Source organism: Taeniopygia guttata, chromosome 3, assembly GCF_048771995.1.
Source record: "Taeniopygia guttata chromosome 3, bTaeGut7.mat, whole genome shotgun sequence".
In the NCBI taxonomy this organism is placed as follows: Eukaryota; Metazoa; Chordata; class Aves; order Passeriformes; family Estrildidae; genus Taeniopygia; species Taeniopygia guttata.
In genome coordinates, this window is record NC_133027.1 from 78,238,841 (window position 1) to 78,259,655 (window position 20,815).

Genomic DNA, 20,815 nt, shown 5'->3' on the forward strand with positions numbered 1-20,815 from the left:
GCCAAAAGCTTTTCCAGCGTGTCTCGCAGGGAGAAAGCTTGCCAGCACAGTGCACGTATCCCGCTCTTTTCAGAAAAATGCATTTGCTGAACACTCCAAAAAACACTGCTCTTTCCTAGGCAAGCTTCAAACTGCTGTCAGACGTCTGTGCTCTCTGTTTTCCGCTGCCCAGCTCGTTGCACTAGAGTGCACAGCCCACCCTGGCTTTCAGTGCACGGTGAAGGCAATTGCAAAAAAACAGCAGCTGCTCACTCCCAAACACAAGGCGCTGTCTGTGTCCTTGCTTCCCGACCAACTCAGCGCAGACCCTCTCTTCTGCAGCTGCCATCGAGTTCTCTGCATCTCGGAAGCTCAGGGCACGAACAAGAATTCTCCTGGACGTCTGCATCAGGACCAAGTCAAAACCCAGGAAAGTCGTCCTGGAACACCTGCCAGAAGCATGCCAGTGGTGATTTGAAAAGGCAGGCAGCTGCAGCCATTGTCCTCTAGCAGTGCCAAGGCTGCGCACACAAGCCGCCTTCGTTCTTCGCCTCTCAGAAGACAACCGCTCTCGCCGGCTCCCTGGGGCGAAGAAGCGGCTACTAGGTGCACCGCTGACGTGAACCGCACTTGTAGGCTGCAAAGCGCGGCTTCGGCAGAAAGACGCCGGCAACCGGCGCTTCCCTCCGGACAACTGCGGAGAGCCCTAGTCTGCGTCTCTAGTGGACTGCATCATCGCCAAAAGCTTTTCCAGCGTGTCGCGCAGGGAGAAAGCTTACCAGCACAGTGCACGTATCCCGCTCTTTTCAGAATCATGCATTTGCTGAACACTCCAAAAAACACTGCTCTTTCCTAGGCAAGCTTCAAACTGCTGTCAGACGTCTGTGCTCTCTGTTTTCCGCTGCCCAGCTCGTTGCACTAGAGTGCACAGCCCACCCTGGCTTTCAGTGCACGGTGAAGGCAATTGCAAAAAAACAGCAGCTGCTCACTCCCAAACACAAGGCGCTGTCTGTGTCCTTGCTTCCCGACCAACTCAGCGCAGCCCCTCTCTGCTGCAGCTGCCATCGAGTTCTCTGCATCTCGGAAGCTCAGGGCACGAACAAGAATTCTCCTGGACGTCTGCATCAGGACCAAGTCAAAACCCAGGCAAGTCGTCCTGGAACACCTGCCAGAAGCATGCCAGCGGTGATTTGAAAGGGCAGGCAGCTGCAGCCACTGTCCTCTAGCAGTGCCAAGGCTGCGCACACAAGCCGCCTTCGTTCTTCACCTCTCAGAAGACAACCGCTCTCGCCGGCTCCCTGGGGCGAAGAAGCGGCTAATACCGTGCATTGATGACGTGAACCGCACTTGTAGGCTGCAAAGCGCGGCTTCGGCAGAAAGACGCCGGCAACCGCAGCTTCCCTCCGGACCACAGCGGAGAGCCCTACACTGCGTCACTAGTGGACTGCATCATCGCTAAAAGCTTTTCCAGCGTGTCTCGCAGAGAGAAAGCTTGCCAGCACAGTGCACGTATCCCGCTCTTTTCAGAAACATGCATTTGCTGAACACTCCAAAAAACACTGCTCTTTCCTAGGCAAGCTTCAAACTGCTGTCAGACGTCTGTGCTCTCTGTTTTCCGCTGCCCAGCTCGTTGCACTAGAGTGCACAGCCCACCCTGGCTTTCAGTGCACGGTGAAGGCAATTGCAAAAAACCAGCAGCTGCTCACTCCCAAACACAAGGCGCTGTCTGTGTCCTTGCTTCCCGACCAACTCAGCGCAGCCCCTCTCTTCTGCAGCTGCCATCGAGTTCTCTGCATCTCGGAAGCTCAGGGCACGAACAAGAATTCTCCTGGACGTCTGCATCAGGACCAAGTCAAAACCCAGGAAAGTCGTCCTGGAACACCTGCCAGAAGCATGCCAGCGGTGATTTGAAAGGGCAGGCAGCTGCAGCCAGTGTCCTCTAGCAGTGCCAAGGCTGCGCACACAAGCCGCCTTCGTTCTTCGCCTCTCAGAAGACAACCGCTCTCGCCGGCTCCCTGGGGCGAAGAAGCGGCTACTAGGTGCACCGCTGACGTGAACCGCACTTGTAGGATGCAAAAGCGCGGCTTCGGCAGAAAGACGCCGGCAACCGGCGCTTCCCTCCGGACAACAACGGAGAGCCCTAGTCTGCGTCTCTAGTAGACTGCATCATCGCCAAAAGCTTTTCCAGCGTGTCGCGCAGGGAGAAAGCTTGCCAGCACAGTGCACGTATACCGCTCTTTTCAGAAACATGCATTTGCTGAACACTCCAAAAAACACTGCTCTTTCCTAGGCAAGCTTCAAACTGCTGTCAGACGTCTGTGCTCTCTGTTTTCCGCTGCCCAGCTCGTTGCACTAGAGTGCACAGCCCACCCTGGCTTTCAGTGCACGGTGAAGGCAATTGCAAAAAACCAGCAGGTGCTCACTCCCAAACACAAGGCGCTGTCTGTGTCCTTGCTTCCCGACCAACTCAGCGCAGCCCCTCTCTTCTGCAGCTGCCATCGAGTTCTCTGCATCTCGGAAGCTCAGGGCACGAACAAGAATTCTCCTGGACGTCTGCATCAGGACCAAGTCAAAACCCAGGAAAGTTGTCCTGGAACACCTGCCAGAAGCATGCCAGCGGTGATTTGAAAAGGGAGGCAGCTGCAGCCAGTGTCCTCTAGCAGTGCCAAGGCTGCGCACACAAGCCGCCTTCGTTCTTCGCCTCTCAGAAGACAACCGCTCTCGCTGGCTCCCTGGGGCGAAGAAGCGGCTAATACCGTGCATTGATGACGTGAACCGCACTTGTAGGCTGCAAAGCGCGGCTTCGGCAGAAAGACGCCGGCAACCGGCACTTCCCTCCGGACAACAGCGGAGAGCCCTAGTCTGCGTCTCTAGTGGACTGAATCATCGCCAAAAGCTCTTCCAGCGTGTCTCGCAGGGAGAAAACTTGCCAGCACAGTGCACATATCCCGCTCTTTTCAGAAACATGCATTTGCTGAACACTCGAAAAAACACTGCTCTTTCCTAGGCAAGCTTCAAACTGCTGTCAGACGTCTGTGCTCTCTGTTTTCCGCTGCCCAGCTCATTGCACTAGAGTGCACAGCCCACCCTGGCTTTCAGTGCACGGTGAAGGCAATTGCACAAAACCAGCAGCTGCTCACTCCCAAACACAAGGCGCTGTCTGTGTCCTTGCTTCCCGACCAACTCAGCGCAGACGCTCTCTTCTGCAGCTGCCATCGAGTTCTCCGCATCTCGGAAGCTCAGGGCACGAACAAGAATTCTCCAGGACGTCTGCATCAGGACCAAGTCAAAACCCAGGAAAGTCGTCCTGGAACACCTGCCAGAAGCATGCCAGCGGTGATTTGAAAGGGCAGGCAGCTGCAGCCACTGTCCTCTAGCACTGCCAAGGCTGCGCACACAAGCCGCCTTCGTTCTTCGCCTCTCAGAAGACAACCGCTCTCGCCGGCTCCCTGGGGCGAAGAAGCGGCTATTACCATGCACCGCTGAAGTGAACCGCACTTGTAGGCTGCAAAGCGCGGCTTTGACAGAAAGACGCCGGCAACCGGCGCTTCCCTCCGGACAACTGCGGAGAGCCCTAGTCTGCGTCTCTAGTACACTGCATCATCGCCAAAAGCTTTTCCAGCGTGTCGCGCAGGGAGAAAGCTTGCCAGCGCAGTGCACGAATCCCGCACTTTTCAGAAACATGCATTTGCTGAACACTCGAAAAAACACTGCTCTTTCCTAGGCAAGCTTCAAACTGCTGTCAGACGTCTGTGTTCTCTGTTTTCCGCTGCCCAGCTCGTTGCACTAGAGTGCACAGCCCACCCTGGCTTTCAGTGCACGGTGAAGGCAATTGCAAAAAACCAGCAGCTGCTCACTCCAGAACACAAGGCGCTGTCTGTGTCCTTGCTTCCCAACCAACTCTGCGCAGCCCCTCTCTTCTGCAGCTGCCATCGAGTTCTCTGCATCTCGGAAGCTCAGGGCACGAACAAGAATTCTCCTGGACGTCTGCATCAGGACCAAGTCAAAACCCAGGAAAGTCGTCCTGGAACACCTGCCAGAAGCATGCCAGCGGTGAATTGAAAGGGCAGGCAGCTGCAGCCACCGTCCTCTAGCACTGCCAAGGCTGCGCACACAAGCCGCCTTCGTTCTTCGCCTCTCAGAAGACAACCCCTCTTGCCAGCTCCCTGGGGCGAAGAAGCGGCTACTACCGTGCACCGCTGACGTGAACCGCACTTGTAGGCTGCAAAGCGCGGCTTCGGCAGAAAGACGCCGGCAACCGGCGCTTCCCTCCGGACAACAGCGGAGAGCCCTAGTCTGCGTCTCTAGTGGACTGCATCATCGCCAAAAGCTTTTCCAGCGTGTCTCGCAGGGAGAAAGCTTGCCAGCACAGTGCACGTATCCCGCTCTTTTCAGAAACATGCATTTGCTGAACACTCAAAAAAACACTGCTCTTTCCTAGGCAAGCTTCAAACTGCTGTCAGACGTCTGTGCTCTCTGTTTTCCGCTGCCCAGCTCATTGCACTAGAGTGCACAGCCCACCCTGGCTTTCAGTGCACGGTGAAGGCAATTGCAAAAAAACAGCAGCTGCTCACTCCCAAACACAAGGCGCTGTCTGTGTCCTTGCTTCCCGACCAACTCAGCGCAGCCCCTCTCTTCTGCAGCTGCCATCGAGTTCTCCGCATCTCGGAAGCTCAGGGCATGAACAAGAATTCTCCAGGACGTCTGCATCAGGACCAAGTCAAAACTCAGGAAAGTCGTCCTGGAACACCTGCCAGAAGCATGCCAGCGGTGATTTGAAAGGGCAGGCAGCTGCAGCCACTGTCCTCTAGCACTGCCAAGGCTGCGCACACAAGCCGCCTTCGTTCTTCGCCTCTCAGAAGACAACCGCTCTCGCCGGCTCCCTGGGGCGAAGAAGTGGCTACTACCGTGCACCGCTGACGTGAACCGCACTTGTAGGCTGCAAAACGCGGCTTCGGCAGAAAGACGCCGGCAACCGGCGCTTCCCTCCGGACAACAGCGGAGAGCCCTAGTCTGCGTCTCTAGTGGACTGCATCATCGCCAAAAGCTTTTCCAGCGTGTCGCGCAGGGAGAAAGCTTGCCAGCACAGTGCACGTATCCCGCTCTTTTCAGAAACATGCATTTGCTGAACACTCCAAAAAACACTGCTCTTTCCTAGGCAAGCTTCAAACTGCTGTCAGACGTCTGTGCTCTCTGTTTTCCGCTGCCCAGCTCGTTGCACTAGAGTGCACAGCCCACCCTGGCTTTCAGTGCACGGTGAAGGCAATTGCAAAAAAACAGCAGCTGCTCACTCCCAAACACAAGGCGCTGTCTGTGTCCTTGCTTCCCGACCAACTCAGCGCAGACCCTCTCTTCTGCAGCTGCCATCGAGTTCTCTGCATCTCGGAAGCTCAGGGCACGAACAAGAATTCTCCTGGACGTCTGCATCAGGACCAAGTCAAAACCCAGGAAAGTCGTCCTGGAACACCTGCCAGAAGCATGCCAGTGGTGATTTGAAAAGGCAGGCAGCTGCAGCCACCGTCCTCTAGCACTGCCAAGGCTGCGCACGCAGGCCGCCTTCGTTCTTCGCCTCTCAGAAGACAACCGCTCTCGCCGGCTCCCTGGGGCGAAGAAGCGGCTATTACCGTGCACCGCTGAAGTGAAGCACACTTGTAGGCTGCAAAGCGCGGCTTCGGCAGAAAGACGCCGGCAACCGCCGCTTCCCTCCGGACAACTGCGGAGAGCCCTAGTCTGCGTCTCTAGTAGACTGCATCATCGCCAAAAGCTTTTCCAGCGTGTCGCGCAGGGAGAAAGCTTGCCAGCACAGTGCACGAATCCCGCTCTTTTCAGAAACATGCATTTGCTGAACACTCGAAAAAACACTGCTCTTTCCTAGGCAAGCTTCAAACTGCTGTCAGACATCTGTGCTCTCTGTTTTCCGCTGCCCAGCTCGTTGCACTAGAGTACACAGCCCACCCTGGCTTTCAGTGCACGGTGAAGGCAATTGCAAAAAAACAGCAGCTGCTCACTCCCAAAAACAAGGCGCTGTCTGTGTCCTGGCTTCCCGACCAACTCAGCGCAGCCCCTCTCTTCTGCAGCTGCCATCGAGTTCTCTGCATCTCGGAAGCTCAGGGCACGAACAAGAATTCTCCAGGACGTCTGCATCAGGACCAAGTCAAAACCCAGGCAAGTCGTCCTGGAACACCTGCCAGAAGCATGCCAGCGGTGATTTGAAAGGGCAGGCAGCTGCAGCCATTGTCCTCTAGCAGTGCCAAGGCTGCGCACACAAGCCGCCTTCGTTCTTCGCCTCTCAGAAGACAACCGCTCTCGCCGGCTCCCTGGGGCGAAGAAGCGGCTACTAGGTGCACCGCTGACGTGAACCGCACTTGTAGGCTGCAAAGCGCGGCTTCGGCAGAAAGACGCCGGCAACCGGCGCTTCCCTCCGGACAACTGCGGAGAGCCCTAGTCTGCGTCTCTAGTGGACTGCATCATCGCCAAAAGCTTTTCCAGCGTGTCGCGCAGGGAGAAAGCTTACCAGCACAGTGCACGTATCCCGCTCTTTTCAGAATCATGCATTTGCTGAACACTCCAAAAAACACTGCTCTTTCCTAGGCAAGCTTCAAACTGCTGTCAGACGTCTGTGCTCTCTGTTTTCCGCTGCCCAGCTCGTTGCACTAGAGTGCACAGCCCACCCTGGCTTTCAGTGCACGGTGAAGGCAATTGCAAAAAAACAGCAGCTGCTCACTCCCAAACACAAGGCGCTGTCTGTGTCCTTGCTTCCCGACCAACTCAGCGCAGCCCCTCTCTTCTGCAGCTGCCATCGAGTTCTCTGCATCTCGGAAGCTCAGGGCACGAACAAGAATTCTCCTGGACGTCTGCATCAGGACCAAGTCAAAACCCAGGCAAGTCGTCCTGGAACACCTGCCAGAAGCATGCCAGCGGTGATTTGAAAGGGCAGGCAGCTGCAGCCACTGTCCTCTAGCACTGCCAAGGCTGCGCACACAAGCCGCCTTCGTTCTTCACCTCTCAGAAGACAACCGCTCTCGCCGGCTCCCTGGGGCGAAGAAGCGGCTAATACCGTGCATTGATGACGTGAACCGCACTTGTAGGCTGCAAAGCGCGGCTTCGGCAGAAAGACGCCGGCAACCGCAGCTTCCCTCCGGACCACAGCGGAGAGCCCTACACTGCGTCACTAGTGGACTGCATCATCGCTAAAAGCTTTTCCAGCGTGTCTCGCAGAGAGAAAGCTTGCCAGCACAGTGCACGTATCCCGCTCTTTTCAGAAACATGCATTTGCTGAACACTCCAAAAAACACTGCTCTTTCCTAGGCAAGCTTCAAACTGCTGTCAGACGTCTGTGCTCTCTGTTTTCCGCTGCCCAGCTCGTTGCACTAGAGTGCACAGCCCACCCTGGCTTTCAGTGCACGGTGAAGGCAATTGCAAAAAACCAGCAGCTGCTCACTCCCAAACACAAGGCGCTGTCTGTGTCCTTGCTTCCCGACCAACTCAGCGCAGCCCCTCTCTTCTGCAGCTGCCATCGAGTTCTCTGCATCTCGGAAGCTCAGGGCACGAACAAGAATTCTCCTGGACGTCTGCATCAGGACCAAGTCAAAACCCAGGAAAGTCGTCCTGGAACACCTGCCAGAAGCATGCCAGCGGTGATTTGAAAGGGCAGGCAGCTGCAGCCACTGTCCTCTAGCAGTGCCAAGGCTGCGTACACAAGCCGCCTTCGTTCTTCGCCTCTCAGAAGACAACCGCTCTCGCCGGCTCCCTGGGGCGAAGAAGCGGCTACTAGGTGCACCGCTGACGTGAACCGCACTTGTAGGCAGCAAAAGCGCGGCTTCGGCAGAAAGACGCCGGCAACCGGCGCTTCCCTCCGGACAACAGCGGAGAGCCCTAGTCTGCGTCTCTAGTAGACTGCATCATCGCCAAAAGCTTTTCCAGCGTGTCGCGCAGGGAGAAAGCTTGCCAGCACAGTGCACGTATCCCGCTCTTTTCAGAAACATGCATTTGCTGAACACTCCAAAAAACACTGCTCTTTCCTAGGCAAGCTTCAAACTGCTGTCAGACGTCTGTGCTCTCTGTTTTCCGCTGCCCAGCTCGTTGCACTAGAGTGCACAGCCCACCCTGGCTTTCAGTGCACGGTGAAGGCAATTGCAAAAAACCAGCAGCTGCTCACTCCCAAACACAAGGCGCTGTCTGTGTCCTTGCTTCCCGACCAACTCAGCGCAGCCCCTCTCTTCTGCAGCTGCCATCGAGTTTTCTGCATCTCGGAAGCTCAGGGCATGAACAAGAATTCTCCTGGACGTCTGCATCAGGACCAAGTCAAAACCCAGGAAAGTCGTCCTGGAACACCTGCCAGAAGCATGCCAGCGGTGATTTGAAAGGGCAGGCAGCTGCAGCCACTGTCCTCTAGCAGTGCCAAGGCTGCGCACACAAGCCGCCTTCGTTCTTCGCCTCTCAGAAGACAACCGCTCTCGCCGGCTCCCTGGGGCGAAGAAGCGGCTACTAGGTGCACCGCTGACGTGAACCGCACTTGTAGGATGCAAAAGCGCGGCTTCGGCAGAAAGACGCCGGCAACCGGCGCTTCCCTCCGGACAACAACGGAGAGCCCTAGTCTGCGTCTCTAGTAGACTGCATCATCGCCAAAAGCTTTTCCAGCGTGTCGCGTAGGGAGAAAGCTTGCCAGCACAGTGCACGTATCCCGCTCTTTTCAGAAACATGCATTTGCTGAACACTCCAAAAAACACTGCTCTTTCCTAGGCAAGCTTCAAACTGCTGTCAGACGTCTGTGCTCTCTGTTTTCCGCTGCCCAGCTCGTTGCACTAGAGTGCACAGCCCACCCTGGCTTTCAGTGCACGGTGAAGGCAATTGCAAAAAACCAGCAGCTGCTCACTCCCAAACACAAGGCGCTGTCTGTGTCCTTGCTTCCCGACCAACTCAGCGCAGCCCCTCTCTTCTGCAGCTGCCATCGAGTTCTCTGCATCTCGGAAGCTCAGGGCACGAACAAGAATTCTCCTGGACGTCTGCATCAGGACCAAGTCAAAACCCAGGAAAATTGTCCTGGAACACCTGCCAGAAGCATGCCAGCGGTGATTTGAAAAGGCAGGCAGCTGCAGCCAGTGTCCTCTAGCAGTGCCAAGGCTGCGCACACAAGCCGCCTTCGTTCTTCGCCTCTCAGAAGACAACCGCTCTCGCTGGCTCCCTGGGGCGAAGAAGCGGCTAATACCGTGCATTGATGACGTGAACCGCACTTGTAGGCTGCAAAGCGCGGCTTCGGCAGAAAGACGCCGGCAACCGGCGCTTCCCTCCGGACAACAGCGGAGAGCCCTAGTCTGCGTCTCTAGTGGACTGAATCATCGCCAAAAGCTCTTCCAGCGTGTCTCGCAGGGAGAAAACTTGCCAGCACAGTGCACATATCCCGCTCTTTTCAGAAACATGCATTTGCTGAACACTCCAAAAAACACTGCTCTTTCCTAGGCAAGCTTCAAACTCCTGTCAGACGTCTGTGCTCTCTGTTTTCCGCTGCCCAGCTCATTGCACTAGAGTGCACAGCCCACCCTGGCTTTCAGTGCACGGTGAAGGCAATTGCACAAAACCAGCAGCTGCTCACTCCCAAACACAAGGCGCTGTCTGTGTCCTTGCTTCCCGACCAACTCAGCGCAGACGCTCTCTTCTGCAGCTGCCATCGAGTTCTCCGCATCTCGGAAGCTCAGGGCACGAACAAGAATTCTCCAGGACGTCTGCATCAGGACCAAGTCAAAACCCAGGAAAGTCGTCCTGGAACACCTGCCAGAAGCATGCCAGCGGTGATTTGAAAGGGCAGGCAGCTGCAGCCACTGTCCTCTAGCACTGCCAAGGCTGCGCACACAAGCCGCCTTCGTTCTTCGCCTCTCAGAAGACAACCGCTCTCGCCGGCTCCCTGGGGCGAAGAAGCGGCTATTACCATGCACCGCTGAAGTGAACCGCACTTGTAGGCTGCAAAAGCGCGGCTTCGGCAGAAAGACGCCGGCAACCGGCGCTTCCCTCCGGACAACAGCGGAGAGCCCTAGTCTGCGTCTCTAGTACACTGCATCATCGCCAAAAGCTTTTCCAGCGTGTCGCGCAGGGAGAAAGCTTGCCAGCGCAGTGCACGTATCCCGCTCTTTTCAGAAACATGCATTTGCTGAACACTCCAAAAAACACTGCTCTTTCCTAGGCAAGCTTCAAACTGCTGTCAGACGTCTGTGCTCTCTGTTTTCCTCTGCCCAGCTCATTGCACTAGAGTGCACAGCCCACCCTGGCTTTCAGTGCACGGTGAAGGCAATTGCAAAAAACCAGCAGCTGCTCACTCCCAAACACAAGGCGCTGTCTGTGTCCTTGCTTCCCGACCAACTCAGCGCAGCCCCTCTCTTCTGCAGCTGCCATCGAGTTCTCTGCATCTCGGAAGCTCAGGGCATGAACAAGAATTCTCCTGGACGTCTGCATCAGGACCAAGTCAAAACCCAGGCAAGTCGTCCTGGAACACCTGCCAGAAGCATGCCAGCGGTGATTTGAAAGGGCAGGCAGCTGCAGCCATTGTCCTCTAGCAGTGCCAAGGCTGCGCACACAAGCCGCCTTCGTTCTTCGCCTCTCAGAAGACAACCGCTCTCGCCGGCTCCCTGGGGCGAAGAAGCGGCTACTAGGTGCACCGCTGACGTGAACCGCACTTGTAGGCTGCAAAGCGCGGCTTCGGCAGAAAGACGCCGGCAACCGGCGCTTCCCTCCGGACAACAGCGGAGAGCCCTAGTCTGCGTCTCTAGTGGACTGCATCATCGCCAAAAGCTTTTCCAGCGTGTCGCGCAGGGAGAAAGCTTACCAGCACAGTGCACGTATCCCGCTCTTTTCAGAATCATGCATTTGCTGAACACTCCAAAAAACACTGCTCTTTCCTAGGCAAGCTTCAAACTGCTGTCAGACGTCTGTGCTCTCTGTTTTCCGCTGCCCAGCTCGTTGCACTAGAGTGCACAGCCCACCCTGGCTTTCAGTGCACGGTGAAGGCAATTGCAAAAAAACAGCAGCTGCTCACTCCCAAACACAAGGCGCTGTCTGTGTCCTTGCTTCCCGACCAACTCAGCGCAGCCCCTCTCTGCTGCAGCTGCCATCGAGTTCTCTGCATCTCGGAAGCTCAGGGCACGAACAAGAATTCTCCTGGACGTCTGCATCAGGACCAAGTCAAAACCCAGGCAAGTCGTCCTGGAACACCTGCCAGAAGCATGCCAGCGGTGATTTGAAAGGGCAGGCAGCTGCAGCCACTGTCCTCTAGCAGTGCCAAGGCTGCGCACACAAGCCGCCTTCGTTCTTCACCTCTCAGAAGACAACCGCTCTCGCCGGCTCCCTGGGGCGAAGAAGCGGCTAATACCGTGCATTGATGACGTGAACCGCACTTGTAGGCTGCAAAGCGCGGCTTCGGCAGAAAGACGCCGGCAACCGCAGCTTCCCTCCGGACCACAGCGGAGAGCCCTACACTGCGTCACTAGTGGACTGCATCATCGCTAAAAGCTTTTCCAGCGTGTCTCGCAGAGAGAAAGCTTGCCAGCACAGTGCACGTATCCCGCTCTTTTCAGAAACATGCATTTGCTGAACACTCCAAAAAACACTGCTCTTTCCTAGGCAAGCTTCAAACTGCTGTCAGACGTCTGTGCTCTCTGTTTTCCGCTGCCCAGCTCGTTGCACTAGAGTGCACAGCCCACCCTGGCTTTCAGTGCACGGTGAAGGCAATTGCAAAAAACCAGCAGCTGCTCACTCCCAAACACAAGGCGCTGTCTGTGTCCTTGCTTCCCGACCAACTCAGCGCAGCCCCTCTCTTCTGCAGCTGCCATCGAGTTCTCTGCATCTCGGAAGCTCAGGGCACGAACAAGAATTCTCCTGGACGTCTGCATCAGGACCAAGTCAAAACCCAGGAAAGTCGTCCTGGAACACCTGCCAGAAGCATGCCAGCGGTGATTTGAAAGGGCAGGCAGCTGCAGCCAGTGTCCTCTAGCAGTGCCAAGGCTGCGCACACAAGCCGCCTTCGTTCTTCGCCTCTCAGAAGACAACCGCTCTCGCCGGCTCCCTGGGGCGAAGAAGCGGCTACTAGGTGCACCGCTGACGTGAACCGCACTTGTAGGATGCAAAAGCGCGGCTTCGGCAGAAAGACGCCGGCAACCGGCGCTTCCCTCCGGACAACAACGGAGAGCCCTAGTCTGCGTCTCTAGTAGACTGCATCATCGCCAAAAGCTTTTCCAGCGTGTCGCGTAGGGAGAAAGCTTGCCAGCACAGTGCACGTATACCGCTCTTTTCAGAAACATGCATTTGCTGAACACTCCAAAAAACACTGCTCTTTCCTAGGCAAGCTTCAAACTGCTGTCAGACGTCTGTGCTCTCTGTTTTCCGCTGCCCAGCTCGTTGCACTAGAGTGCACAGCCCACCCTGGCTTTCAGTGCACGGTGAAGGCAATTGCAAAAAACCAGCAGCTGCTCACTCCCAAACACAAGGCGCTGTCTGTGTCCTTGCTTCCCGACCAACTCAGCGCAGCCCCTCTCTTCTGCAGCTGCCATCGAGTTCTCTGCATCTCGGAAGCTCAGGGCACGAACAAGAATTCTCCTGGACGTCTGCATCAGGACCAAGTCAAAACCCAGGAAAGTTGTCCTGGAACACCTGCCAGAAGCATGCCAGCGGTGATTTGAAAAGGGAGGCAGCTGCAGCCAGTGTCCTCTAGCAGTGCCAAGGCTGCGCACACAAGCCGCCTTCGTTCTTCGCCTCTCAGAAGACAACCGCTCTCGCTGGCTCCCTGGGGCGAAGAAGCGGCTAATACCGTGCATTGATGACGTGAACCGCACTTGTAGGCTGCAAAGCGCGGCTTCGGCAGAAAGACGCCGGCAACCGGCACTTCCCTCCGGACAACAGCGGAGAGCCCTAGTCTGCGTCTCTAGTGGACTGAATCATCGCCAAAAGCTCTTCCAGCGTGTCTCGCAGGGAGAAAACTTGCCAGCACAGTGCACATATCCCGCTCTTTTCAGAAACATGCATTTGCTGAACACTCGAAAAAACACTGCTCTTTCCTAGGCAAGCTTCAAACTGCTGTCAGACGTCTGTGCTCTCTGTTTTCCGCTGCCCAGCTCATTGCACTAGAGTGCACAGCCCACCCTGGCTTTCAGTGCACGGTGAAGGCAATTGCACAAAACCAGCAGCTGCTCACTCCCAAACACAAGGCGCTGTCTGTGTCCTTGCTTCCCGACCAACTCAGCGCAGACGCTCTCTTCTGCAGCTGCCATCGAGTTCTCCGCATCTCGGAAGCTCAGGGCACGAACAAGAATTCTCCAGGACGTCTGCATCAGGACCAAGTCAAAACCCAGGAAAGTCGTCCTGGAACACCTGCCAGAAGCATGCCAGCGGTGATTTGAAAGGGCAGGCAGCTGCAGCCACTGTCCTCTAGCACTGCCAAGGCTGCGCACACAAGCCGCCTTCGTTCTTCGCCTCTCAGAAGACAACCGCTCTCGCCGGCTCCCTGGGGCGAAGAAGCGGCTATTACCATGCACCGCTGAAGTGAACCGCACTTGTAGGCTGCAAAGCGCGGCTTTGACAGAAAGACGCCGGCAACCGGCGCTTCCCTCCGGACAACAGCGGAGAGCCCTAGTCTGCGTCTCTAGTACACTGCATCATCGCCAAAAGCTTTTCCAGCGTGTCGCGCAGGGAGAAAGCTTGCCAGCGCAGTGCACGAATCCCGCACTTTTCAGAAACATGCATTTGCTGAACACTCCAAAAAACACTGCTCTTTCCTAGGCAAGCTACAAACTGCTGTCAGACGTCTGTGTTCTCTGTTTTCCGCTGCCCAGCTCGTTGCACTAGAGTGCACAGCCCACCCTGGCTTTCAGTGCACGGTGAAGGCAATTGCAAAAAACCAGCAGCTGATCACTCCAGAACACAAGGCGCTGTCTGTGTCCTTGCTTCCCAACCAACTCTGCGCAGCCCCTCTCTTCTGCAGCTGCCATCGAGTTCTCTGCATCTCGGAAGCTCAGGGCACGAACAAGAATTCTCCTGGACGTCTGCATCAGGACCAAGTCAAAACCCAGGAAAGTCGTCCTGGAACACCTGCCAGAAGCATGCCAGCGGTGAATTGAAAGGGCAGGCAGCTGCAGCCACCGTCCTCTAGCACTGCCAAGGCTGCGCACACAGGCCGCCTTCGTTCTTCGCCTCTCAGAAGACAACCGCTCTCGCCAGCTCCCTGGGGCGAAGAAGCGGCTAATACCGTGCATTGATGACGTGAACCGCACTTGTAGGCTGCAAAGCGCGGCTTCGGCAGAAAGACGCCGGCAACCGGCGCTTCCCTCCTGACAACAGCGGAGAGCCCTAGTCTGCGTCTCTAGTAGACTGCATCATCGCCAAAAGCTTTTCCAGCGTGTCGCGCAGGGAGAAAGCTTGCCAGCACAGTGCACGTATCCCGCTCTTTTCAGAAACATGCATTTGCTGAACACTCCAAAAAACACTGCTCTTTCCTAGGCAAGCTTCAAACTGCTGTCAGACGTCTGTGCTCTCTGTTTTCCGCTGCCCAGCTCGTTGCACTAGAGTGCACAGCCCACCCTGGCTTTCAGTGCACGGTGAAGGCAATTGCAAAAAACCAGCAGCTGCTCACTCCCAAACACAAGGCGCTGTCTGTGTCCTTGCTTCCCGACCAACTCAGCGCAGACCCTCTCTTCTGCAGCTGCCATCGAGTTCTCTGCATCTCGGAAGCTCAGGGCACGAACAAGAATTCTCCAGGACGTCTGCATCAGGACCAAGTCAAAACCCAGGAAAGTCGTCCTGGAACACCTGCCAGAAGCATGCCAGTGGTGATTTGAAAAGGCAGGCAGCTGCAGCCACCGTCCTCTAGCACTGCCAAGGCTGCGCACGCAGGCCGACTTCGTTCTTCGCCTCTCAGAAGACAACCGCTCTCGCCGGCTCCCTGGGGCGAAGAAGCGGCGATTACCGTGCACCGCTGAAGTGAAGCACACTTGTAGGCTGCAAAGCGCGGCTTCGGCAGAAAGACGCCGGCAACCGCCGCTTCCCTCCGGACAACTGCGGAGAGCCCTAGTCTGCGTCTCTAGTAGACTGCATCATCGCCAAAAGCTTTTCCAGCGTGTCGCGCAGGGAGAAAGCTTGCCAGCACAGTGCACGAATCCCGCTCTTTTCAGAAACATGCATTTGCTGAACACTCGAAAAAACACTGCTCTTTCCTAGGCAAGCTTCAAACTGCTGTCAGACGTCTGTGCTCTCTGTTTTCCGCTGCCCAGCTCGTTGCACTAGAGTACACAGCCCACCCTGGCTTTCAGTGCACGGTGAAGGCAATTGCAAAAAAACAGCAGCTGCTCACTCCCAAAAACAAGGCGATGTCTGTGTCCTGGCTTCCCGACCAACTCAGCGCAGCCCCTCTCTTCTGCAGCTGCCATCGAGTTCTCTGCATCTCGGAAGCTCAGGGCACGAACAAGAATTCTCCAGGACGTCTGCATCAGGACCAAGTCAAAACCCAGGCAAGTCGTCCTGGAACACCTGCCAGAAGCATGCCAGCGGTGATTTGAAAGGGCAGGCAGCTGCAGCCATTGTCCTCTAGCAGTGCCAAGGCTGCGCACACAAGCCGCCTTCGTTCTTCGCCTCTCAGAAGACAACCGCTCTCGCCGGCTCCCTGGGGCGAAGAAGCGGCTACTAGGTGCACCGCTGACGTGAACCGCACTTGTAGGCTGCAAAGCGCGGCTTCGGCAGAAAGACGCCGGCAACCGGCGCTTCCCTCCGGACAACTGCGGAGAGCCCTAGTCTGCGTCTCTAGTGGACTGCATCATCGCCAAAAGCTTTTCCAGCGTGTCGCGCAGGGAGAAAGCTTGCCAGCACAGTGCACGTATACCGCTCTTTTCAGAAACATGCATTTGCTGAACACTCCAAAAAACACTGCTCTTTCCTAGGCAAGCTTCAAACTGCTGTCAGACGTCTGTGCTCTCTGTTTTCCGCTGCCCAGCTCGTTGCACTAGAGTGCACAGCCCACCCTGGCTTTCAGTGCACGGTGAAGGCAATTGCAAAAAACCAGCAGCTGCTCACTCCCAAACACAAGGCGCTGTCTGTGTCCTTGCTTCCCGACCAACTCAGCGCAGCCCCTCTCTTCTGCAGCTGCCATCGAGTTCTCTGCATCTCGGAAGCTCAGGGCACGAACAAGAATTCTCCTGGACGTCTGCATCAGGACCAAGTCAAAACCCAGGAAAGTTGTCCTGGAACACCTGCCAGAAGCATGCCAGCGGTGATTTGAAAAGGGAGGCAGCTGCAGCCAGTGTCCTCTAGCAGTGCCAAGGCTGCGCACACAAGCCGCCTTCGTTCTTCGCCTCTCAGAAGACAACCGCTCTCGCTGGCTCCCTGGGGCGAAGAAGCGGCTAATACCGTGCATTGATGACGTGAACCGCACTTGTAGGCTGCAAAGCGCGGCTTCGGCAGAAAGACGCCGGCAACCGGCACTTCCCTCCGGACAACAGCGGAGAGCCCTAGTCTGCGTCTCTAGTGGACTGAATCATCGCCAAAAGCTCTTCCAGCGTGTCTCGCAGGGAGAAAACTTGCCAGCACAGTGCACATATCCCGCTCTTTTCAGAAACATGCATTTGCTGAACACTCGAAAAAACACTGCTCTTTCCTAGGCAAGCTTCAAACTGCTGTCAGACGTCTGTGCTCTCTGTTTTCCGCTGCCCAGCTCATTGCACTAGAGTGCACAGCCCACCCTGGCTTTCAGTGCACGGTGAAGGCAATTGCACAAAACCAGCAGCTGCTCACTCCCAAACACAAGGCGCTGTCTGTGTCCTTGCTTCCCGACCAACTCAGCGCAGACGCTCTCTTCTGCAGCTGCCATCGAGTTCTCCGCATCTCGGAAGCTCAGGGCACGAACAAGAATTCTCCAGGACGTCTGCATCAGGACCAAGTCAAAACCCAGGAAAGTCGTCCTGGAACACCTGCCAGAAGCATGCCAGCGGTGATTTGAAAGGGCAGGCAGCTGCAGCCACTGTCCTCTAGCACTGCCAAGGCTGCGCACACAAGCCGCCTTCGTTCTTCGCCTCTCAGAAGACAACCGCTCTCGCCGGCTCCCTGGGGCGAAGAAGCGGCTATTACCATGCACCGCTGAAGTGAACCGCACTTGTAGGCTGCAAAGCGCGGCTTTGACAGAAAGACGCCGGCAACCGGCGCTTCCCTCCGGACAACAGCGGAGAGCCCTAGTCTGCGTCTCTAGTACACTGCATCATCGCCAAAAGCTTTTCCAGCGTGTCGCGCAGGGAGAAAGCTTGCCAGCGCAGTGCACGAATCCCGCACTTTTCAGAAACATGCATTTGCTGAACACTCCAAAAAACACTGCTCTTTCCTAGGCAAGCTACAAACTGCTGTCAGACGTCTGTGTTCTCTGTTTTCCGCTGCCCAGCTCGTTGCACTAGAGTGCACAGCCCACCCTGGCTTTCAGTGCACGGTGAAGGCAATTGCAAAAAACCAGCAGCTGCTCACTCCAGAACACAAGGCGCTGTCTGTGTCCTTGCTTCCCAACCAACTCTGCGCAGCCCCTCTCTTCTGCAGCTGCCATCGAGTTCTCTGCATCTCGGAAGCTCAGGGCACGAACAAGAATTCTCCTGGACGTCTGCATCAGGACCAAGTCAAAACCCAGGAAAGTCGTCCTGGAACACCTGCCAGAAGCATGCCAGCGGTGAATTGAAAGGGCAGGCAGCTGCAGCCACCGTCCTCTAGCACTGCCAAGGCTGCGCACACAGGCCGCCTTCGTTCTTCGCCTCTCAGAAGACAACTGCTCTCGCCAGCTCCCTGGGGCGAAGAAGCGGCTAATACCGTGCATTGATGACGTGAACCGCACTTGTAGGCTGCAAAGCGCGGCTTCGGCAGAAAGACGCCGGCAACCGGCGCTTCCCTCCTGACAACAGCGGAGAGCCCTAGTCTGCGTCTCTAGTAGACTGCATCATCGCCAAAAGCTTTTCCAGCGTGTCGCGCAGGGAGAAAGCTTGCCAGCACAGTGCACGTATCCCGCTCTTTTCAGAAACATGCATTTGCTGAACACTCCAAAAAACACTGCTCTTTCCTAGGCAAGCTTCAAACTGCTGTCAGACGTCTGTGCTCTCTGTTTTCCGCTGCCCAGCTCGTTGCACTAGAGTGCACAGCCCACCCTGGCTTTCAGTGCACGGTGAAGGCAATTGCAAAAAACCAGCAGCTGCTCACTCCCAAACACAAGGCGCTGTCTGTGTCCTTGCTTCCCGACCAACTCAGCGCAGACCCTCTCTTCTGCAGCTGCCATCGAGTTCTCTGCATCTCGGAAGCTCAGGGCACGAACAAGAATTCTCCAGGACGTCTGCATCAGGACCAAGTCAAAACCCAGGAAAGTCGTCCTGGAACACCTGCCAGAAGCATGCCAGTGGTGATTTGAAAAGGCAGGCAGCTGCAGCCACCGTCCTCTAGCACTGCCAAGGCTGCGCACGCAGGCCGCCTTCGTTCTTCGCCTCTCAGAAGACAACCGCTCTCGCCGGCTCCCTGGGGCGAAGAAGCGGCGATTACCGTGCACCGCTGAAGTGAAGCACACTTGTAGGCTGCAAAGCGCGGCTTCGGCAGAAAGACGCCGGCAACCGCCGCTTCCCTCCGGACAACTGCGGAGAGCCCTAGTCTGCGTCTCTAGTAGACTGCATCATCGCCAAAAGCTTTTCCAGCGTGTCGCGCAGGGAGAAAGCTTGCCAGCACAGTGCACGAATCCCGCTCTTTTCAGAAACATGCATTTGCTGAACACTCGAAAAAACACTGCTCTTTCCTAGGCAAGCTTCAAACTGCTGTCAGACGTCTGTGCTCTCTGTTTTCCGCTGCCCAGCTCGTTGCACTAGAGTACACAGCCCACCCTGGCTTTCAGTGCACGGTGAAGGCAATTGCAAAAAAACAGCAGCTGCTCACTCCCAAAAACAAGGCGCTGTCTGTGTCCTGGCTTCCCGACCAACTCAGCGCAGCCCCTCTCTTCTGCAGCTGCCATCGAGTTCTCTGCATCTCGGAAGCTCAGGGCACGAACAAGAATTCTCCAGGACGTCTGCATCAGGACCAAGTCAAAACCCAGGCAAGTCGTCCTGGAACACCTGCCAGAAGCATGCCAGCGGTGATTTGAAAGGGCAGGCAGCTGCAGCCATTGTCCTCTAGCAGTGCCAAGGCTGCGCACACAAGCCGCCTTCGTTCTTCGCCTCTCAGAAGACAACCGCTCTCGCCGGCTCCCTGGGGCGAAGAAGCGGCTACTAGGTGCACCGCTGACGTGAACCGCACTTGTAGGCTGCAAAGCGCGGCTTCGGCAGAAAGACGCCGGCAACCGGCGCTTCCCTCCGGACAACTGCGGAGAGCCCTAGTCTGCGTCTCTAGTGGACTGCATCATCGCCAAAAGCTTTTCCAGCGTGTCGCGCAGGGAGAAATCTTACCAGCACAGTGCACGTATCCCGCTCTTTTCAGAATCATGCATTTGCTGAACACTCCAAAAAACACTGCTCTTTCCTAGGCAAGCTTCAAACTGCTGTCAGACGTCTGTGCTCTCTGTTTTCCGCTGCCCAGCTCGTTGCACTAGAGTGCACAGCCCACCCTGGCTTTCAGTGCACGGTGAAGGCAATTGCAAAAAAACAGCAGCTGCTCACTCCCAAACACAAGGCGCTGTCTGTGTCCTTGCTTCCCGACCAACTCAGCGCAGCCCCTCTCTTCTGCAGCTGCCATCGAGTTCTCTGCATCTCGGAAGCTCAGGGCACGAACAAGAATTCTCCTGGACGTCTGCATCAGGACCAAGTCAAAACCCAGGAAAGTCGTCCTGGAACACCTGCCAGAAGCATGCCAGCGGTGATTTGAAAGGGCAGGCAGCTGCAGCCACTGTCCTCTAGCACTGCCAAGGCTGCGCACACAAGCCGCCTTCGTTCTTCACCTCTCAGAAGACAACCGCTCTCGCCGGCTCCCTGGGGCGAAGAAGCGGCTAATACCGTGCATTGATGACGTGAACCGCACTTGTAGGCTGCAAAGCGCGGCTTCGGCAGAAAGACGCCGGCAACCGCAGCTTCCCTCCGGACCACAGCGGAGAGCCCTACACTGCGTCACTAGTGGACTGCATCATCGCTAAAAGCTTTTCCAGCGTGTCTCGCAGAGAGAAAGCTTGCCAGCACAGTGCACGTATCCCGCTCTTTTCAGAAACATGCATTTGCTGAACACTCCAAAAAACACTGCTCTTTCCTAGGCAAGCTTCAAACTGCTGTCAGACGTCTGTGCTCTCTGTTTTCCGCTGCCCAGCTCGTTGCACTAGAGTGCACAGCCCACCCTGGCTTTCAGTGCACGGTGAAGGCAATTGCAAAAAACCAGCAGCTGCTCACTCCCAAACACAAGGCGCTGTCTGTGTCCTTGCTTCCCGACCAACTCAGCGCAGCCCCTCTCTTCTGCAGCTGCCATCGAGTTCTCTGCATCTCGGAAGCTCAGGGCACGAACAAGAATTCTCCTGGACGTCTGCATCAGGACCAAGTCAAAACCCAGGAAAGTCGTCCTGGAACACCTGCCAGAAGCATGCCAGCGGTGATTTGAAAGGGCAGGCAGCTGCAGCCACTGTCCTCTAGCAGTGCCAAGGCTGCGTACACAAGCCGCCTTCGTTCTTCGCCTCTCAGAAGACAACCGCTCTCGCCGGCTCCCTGGGGCGAAGAAGCGGCTACTAGGTGCACCGCTGACGTGAACCGCACTTGTAGGCTGCAAAAGCGCGGCTTCGGCAGAAAGACGCCGGCAACCGGCGCTTCCCTCCGGACAACAGCGGAGAGCCCTAGTCTGCGTCTCTAGTAGACTGCATCATCGCCAAAAGCTTTTCCAGCGTGTCGCG